This window comes from Mandrillus leucophaeus, unplaced genomic scaffold (genome assembly GCF_000951045.1).
Source record: "Mandrillus leucophaeus isolate KB7577 unplaced genomic scaffold, Mleu.le_1.0 Scaffold158, whole genome shotgun sequence".
Lineage (NCBI taxonomy): Eukaryota > Metazoa > Chordata > Mammalia > Primates > Cercopithecidae > Mandrillus > Mandrillus leucophaeus.
In genome coordinates, this window is record NW_012101565.1 from 1,896,921 (window position 1) to 1,903,491 (window position 6,571).

A 6,571-nucleotide genomic window follows, 5' to 3' on the forward strand; every position below is an offset into this window, starting at 1 on the left:
TTTTTTGAGACGGCTTCTCGCCCTGTCGCCCAGGTTGGAGTGCAGTGGTGCGATCTTGTCTCACTACGACCTCCACCTCCCAGGTTCAAGCAATTTTCCTGCCTCAGCCTCCCGAGTAGCCAGGACTACAGATGCACGCCACCACACCTGGCTGATTGTTGTATTTTTAGTAGAGACGGGGTTTCACCACATCAGCCAGCCTGGTCTGGAACTCCTGACCTCAAGTTATCCACCTGCCTTGGCCTCCCTAAGTGCTGGGATTACAGGTGTGAGCCACTGCACCCAGCCCTTCCTTCTTTTTCTTATTCCCCTTAACCCTCAGAAGTACTCTCTTGCCCCACTGGGGGAGGGGCATCTGAGATTATCTGGGATATTCTAAGCTTAATCCTACTAGCATGATCTGTCCTGTCCCATAATCTGCTTGCTGTTTCTGCTTAAAAGATTATGAGGCATGTGGGTTAGGTCCCAGTGTACTCTTTTTTGAGACCGAGGCATGTTCTGGGCAGGGCTTTTGAGCAAGGGAGGCAGATTTGATGAGGCCTGTGGCCAGCCTCCACTCTCCTCACAGGTGCACCACCTGTGGGCCTGTTCTCCCTGGGGAGGGATGGGGAGCCGAGTGGAATGTGAGTGTTTGGTTCCACCTGGTCAGTATAAAGTGGCAATGGTTGGTGCAGGATGTAGCAGTAGGGGCGAGCATGGCAATGAGATAGAAACACTGACTTCAAACTGGAAGGAAGCCCTTCTCCAGACTGTGCAGGGAGCTGCAGAGCTTTCTGGCGCTGGCTGCGTGGCCTGGAGAAAGGAGGTGATCGTCCCATCCTGTGGCTTTGAGAGCACTCACACAAGCCCTGAGGACTCCATGTCGGCAGAGTCCCAACAGGGGACCCTCCCACAAATCTACTGCCCAGACCCAGCTGGCTCTCGGAGGCCTTGAGAAGGCCCTGGTGCTCTTGCTCTCTGCTGCCTTCTCTGGGACAGTCTCCTGGCTCAAAGTCTTACCACCATTCTGCCAAGAAAAACCCTCCCTGTTTCACACAAGAAGATGAGGCAGAATCACAGGCATGGTGACTAATTCTCCAGGCTGAATAACTTGGGGGAGACTGAGGCCCAGAAACTGGCCAGTGACTTTACTGAGCCTGGCCAGGAATGGGACCAGCTCTGGACAACCATTGCACTTCCCCTCCCTGGCCTGAGATCGGGACTCCCACTGCAGCCACTGGAGGCAGAATGCCGGGTCACTGTCCAGGAGAGCCCATTTGGTGGGGACTATGGCCCCATCCCTGTGGTGTTCGATTTCCCAGCCCCCAGACCCTCATTCCCATGAGCACCCCACCCACACAGGCAGAGGCCTTGAGGGGACCCAGCAAGTCTTGGAGGACAGCACAGCCCCATCTGCCTTGGAGAGGAAACGTGTCAGCCACAAGGTTATGATCCCGGGAGATCCACATAGGAGCATGGGCATGGACGTGGGTGGTCCTCCCTCAGCCAGCTTTTTAACAGCTTATCCCAAAGGTGTGCCTGGATCCAGTACCACTGAGACCCAAAGACGGGGTTGGGGGACTGAACACCTGGACTGACAGGCAGCTCCATAGAACTGAGACCCGTGAGACCAGGGACCCGCAGCCTCCCTGCCCCGTGCCCTGGTGCCAGCCCTCAGCCCAGCTTCCTCCTCTGCATGCAGCAGCTCCTCTGTCCACCAGCGGAGGCTCTTCTAGGGCCTTGCTGGGTGCAGCTGACTCAGGAGGGCAGCAGCCTCTTCAGAGAATTTGACAGCATGGAGACCCAAACAGAAGCAGAAAGTGAAGCCTCAGAACTGGGTTCACCATCATCTCAGTTTTTTACAAGCTATGATTTTGTCCCACCTTTATTAACAAAATAAGGAAGTATGAAAAGTAATCTTGACATCTGAGATGGTGAGATTACGGATTTTTTTTTTTTTTTGAGATGGAGTTGCCCAGGCTGGAGTACAATGACACGATCTCGGCTCACTTTAACCTCTGTCTCCAGGGTTCAAGTGATTCTCCTGCTTCAGCCTCCTGAGTATGGGATTACAGGCACCCACCACGACACCCGACTAATTTTTTTTGTATTTTTAGTAGAGACAGGGTTTCACCATGTTTGTCAGGCTGGGCTAGTACTCCTGACCTCGTGATCCGCCTGCCTCAGCCTCTCAAAGTGCTGGGATTACAGATGTGAGCCACTGTACGCAGCCCAGATAATTTTTATAGTTATATTTTTCTAAAATACTTTTTTAAAAAAATGAACATATACTTCATTTTTTTGTTGTTGTTGAGTTTTTGTTTTATTTTGTTTTTTTGAGTCAGAGTCTCACTCTGTCACCGAGGCCACACCCGGCTAATTTTTGTATTTTTTAGTAGAGATAGGGTTTCACCATATTGGACAGGCTGGTCTCGAACTCCTGACCTAGTGATCCACCCACCTCAGCCTCCCAAAGTGCTGGGATTATAGGCGTGAGCCACCACGCCCGGCTAAAAAAGTGAACATATATTTCATAAGCGAAAGCAGAAAATGTTTTCAAACCTGATCATGTTCTAAAAAGAAACCAGCCCAGCCCTACGTCCCCCTGCCCTGCAGGGCTAACTGTGGCTGCCCTGGGCAGCTGTGGACTCCAGGCTGAGGCCTGAGAACAAGGCACAGCCACACGACCTGTGCTAGACAAATGCTAGAATGATGGTCATGCAGGTTAGAATGAACCCAGGTAGATAGAGGCCTCAGGATCAGCGTGAGACCAGAGGGGGCACCTGGGGGGCACCTGGGTGCAAAATTTAAGGAAGCACTTTTTTTTTTTTTTTTTTTCCTTAAGCCACGATCTTGCTCTGTTGCCCAGGCTGGAGTGCAGGGCTGTGATTGCAGCTCACTGCAGCCTCTGCCTCCCAGGCTCAAGTAATCCAGTCACCTCAGCTGAGTCACTGGGGCTACAGGCTCGACCCCCAGACCTGGCTTTTTTTTTTTTTTTTTTTTTAAGGTTTTAGTAGAGACAGGGTCTCACAGGGTCTCGCCATATTGCCCGAGCTAGTCTGGAACTTATGGGCTCAAGCCGTCCTCCCACCTCAGCCTCCCAAAGTGCTGGGATTACGGGCCTGAGCCACCGCGCCCGGCCCTGAGGCATTCGTTTTAAGACCCACCCTGCATTTGGATGGCACTGAGAGTCGGGGCCTCCTTAGACGTGGGCTCCTGCATGCTTCACTGTCTTCACCTGGCCCCAGCCTCATGGGTGCAGCTCCCTTCTCTTTGGCAGCAGGAAGGACTCTAGAAGGATATGCTGAGACCCTGGGGCTCCCTGAGACTGAGTGAGCCGGAGGTCACCAAGGCCCTCGGCCTATCCCGGGGGAGAGGTCCATTGAAAGCCAGTGGTCAGATGGCCGCTGTGGAAGGTCTCTGGGTGGACAGTTGGGAGCAGAGTGGTCCCTGCAGTGAGGCAGGGGGCAGGGCATGAGTGGTCCCTGCAGTGAGGCCAGGGGCAGGGTGTCTACTCATAAGCACATGAGGAGTTACAGAAGCAGAGCCGACCTGGCCACACCCAGTAACTCAGACCCTGGCCACAGATGGTGTCTGGAGCTCCCACGGCAGGCAGGGCCACCCCTGCTTCTGTGGTTCTGAGAGCCGCCAAGACCTAGCAGGCCCACTGGCCCCACCCTGGATGATCTGGCATTTGGCCCAAGATGCTGGAGGACCCACAGCAGCAGCTGTGAGGAGTGCTGCAGGGTCTGGAGGGCCTGATGTGTGCCCGGATCAGAGCACCTCCCGGTGTGGCCATAAGAAGGCACACAGCTGGAGCCAGGCACGGTGGCTCACGCCTGTAATCCCAGCACTTTGGGAGGCTGAGGTGGGCAGATCACGAGGTCAAGAGATTGAGACCATCCTGGCTAACACGGTGAAACCCCGTCTCTACTAAAAAATACAAAAAATTAGCCGGGCGTGGTGGCGGGCGCCTGTAGTCCCAGGTACTCAGGAGGCTGAGGCAGAAGAATGGCGCGAACCCGGGAGGCAGAGCTTGCAGTGAACTGAGATCGCGCCACTGCACTCCAGCCTGGGCAACAGAGCAAGACTCCGTCTCTTAAAAAAAAAAAAAAAAAAAAAAAGGCACACATCTGTCCTCATAAAGCTTCTGTGCATAGCACGAGGTTAAGCCTCCTTGCTCTTTGTCATGTTCCATTTGTAGCCATTCAGGTAGATGGCATAATTTCCACTTTATAGATAAGAAAACTGAGGCTCTGGATGTGAAGAAGCTTCACTAAGTAAGCACTGAAATGTGGTGAAACCAACTCCAGAGTCCGTGCTCCCTCCCAGAGGGGTCCGGCTCTCACTTACCGCCCACCAGGGCACCCTGCCTTCCCAAGTTGTGCAGCAAGAGCCCACCGGTCCCATGCCCTTGGGGCTGGGCGGTGGCCCCCACCGGCCTTCTGAGTTAGACCCTGGGGAGTGAGTGGTATTTCTGGTTCATAGTCAGAATTGTAGTTTGGATTTTCCCACAAGTGTTCTCCTTCCCCTTCCATAGAGATAGACAGATACACACACACAGGCAGAGATCTATAAACGCTATAAAAGGCAGGCTCTGGCCGGGCGCGGTGACTCATACCTGTAATCCTAGCACTTTGGGAGACCGAGGAGGGGCAGATCACATGAGGCCAGGAGTTCAAGACCAACCTGGCCAATATGGTGAAACCTCATTTCTACTAAAAATACAAAAATTAGCTGGGTGTGGTGGCACGGCCAGTAACCCCAGCTGCTTGGGAGGCTGAAGCACAAGAATCACTTCAGCCCCAGAGGTGGAGGCTGCAGTGAGCCGAGATCGAGCCCCTGCACTCCAGCCTGGGTGACAGAGCAAGACCCTGTCTCAAAAAATAAATAAAAATTAAAAAGGCTCTGTGCTGTAGCCTCCCGTGTTTCCTCTACCCGGATGGTGTTGGGGGTGGGGGGTGCAGTGAGGAGGGGCCCAGGGCACAGAAGGGCTGGGCTGCAGCAGCCTCCTGCGGGGAGGGCAGATGCCTCCAGTGCCCCGCGCCCACCCCACTCCACAGGCCAGTGTTTGCTCAGTCCTTTATCGAGGGACCAGGGATGGACAGCCTGGCCCTGTAAGTCTCAGTTTTGGAGGAGTCAGCCTGTGTGCAGGGGCAGCTGGAGAGAGGTCGTGGGGCTCACAGTGCCTTCCCGGAGGAAGCAAGCAGCTCCCATCGGGTATATCGAGGGCTGTGGGCTCCGGGGTCTCCTCCAGGTCTGGCAGGTGGAGGGGAGGCTGTCCAAGGAAAGGAGGTGGTCCCAGATGTCTCAAGGCATCTGGCAGCACTGGCTGCTGCTGCCTCAGCCTCCTCCCTGTGCCCCTGTGGGCCATGGTGAGCAGCGGTGACCACCACACAGGTGCAGGGCAGCCGGTGATGAGAGATGCGATGAGAGGTGAGGGCGATTGTGTTGTTCTTGGTCCTTGTGTGGTGAGAACATGCTGGAAGCTCCTCCGGAGCAGAAACAAGAAAAGCGTTAACGAGAAAGGTGCAGGCGGCTCAGATGCGGACAGAACCACACCAGGGAGCGGGGCCACAAAGTAAGCCACTTTCTCTGCACCTGCTCGCGCTTCCTACCTGCCTCACTGCTTCCATGCCCTGACCCCGGTGGTCCCCGCTCCCCACACGTGGGCTGCAGCTACTCACACATGCGTTCCCGCTACTTCTAAAGCCCACACTCCCATGACCCAGAGAGGGAGAAGCCAGCCAGCCGAGTCCAGGAGCCCAGAACACCCATCAGCAGACATAGCTTAGACTTGGCAGGAGGCTGGAACAAGAGGCTTGTGACCTGGGCTGGGCGGCCATCTTGTAGAATACAGCACTGTTCACGTTTTGGGCCAGGGAGCCCTTTGAGAAGATACTCAGAGACACAGACACTTCCTATGTAAGGTGTCCCTACAGGCAGGATCTCACACACGTTTCAGGTCCTTCACAGTGCTACGGAAAATGAGGCCACAGGCTCCGAGTTTACTGCAAGCTTCAGGGTTTGCTGACACCTACACTTCTCAGCGTGTGGCATCTCACACCAGCCAGGGGCCTCCCATTTCCTGTGGCAGGTTTTCGTGACACCCAGTTATGACCTGGCAGGTGGAGGGGAGGCTGTCCAAGGAAAGGAGGTGCCTGTGGTCAGCAGAGGAGGAACCTTGTTCCACTGAGGCAGGAAGATGAGACTCTGGGTTCTCTGATGGGTTCACCAGCAGACCCTGTGAAATTCATAATGGCCCCTAAGGTAGGGGTTGCCTGACATGTTCAACTTGGATTTAACCCTTAAGGCATAAGAAACCACTAAACAACATTCAGACATTAGAAAACTAGGGCCAGGTGCGGTGGCTGACTCCTGTCATCCCAGCACTTTGGGAGGCCGAAGCGGGCGGATCACTTAGAGTCAGGAGTTTGAGACCGGTCTGGCCAACGTGGTGAACCCCATCTCTACTAAAAATACAAAAAAAGGTTGGGTGTGGTGACACACGCCTGTAATCCCAGCTACGCGGGAGGCTGAGGCAGGAGATACTTGAACCCGGGATATGGAGGTTGCAGTGAGCTGAGATTGC

The 6,571-nt window shown here is 54.6% G+C and overlaps 1 protein-coding gene across 1 annotated transcript in view; it reads left to right on the forward strand.

Moving 5' to 3' along the window:
• Positions 1–6,571, forward strand: part of HSF1 (heat shock transcription factor 1) — a 26,633-nt gene that overhangs the window by 941 nt on the left and 19,121 nt on the right. The gene's annotated exons all lie outside the window — the stretch shown is intronic.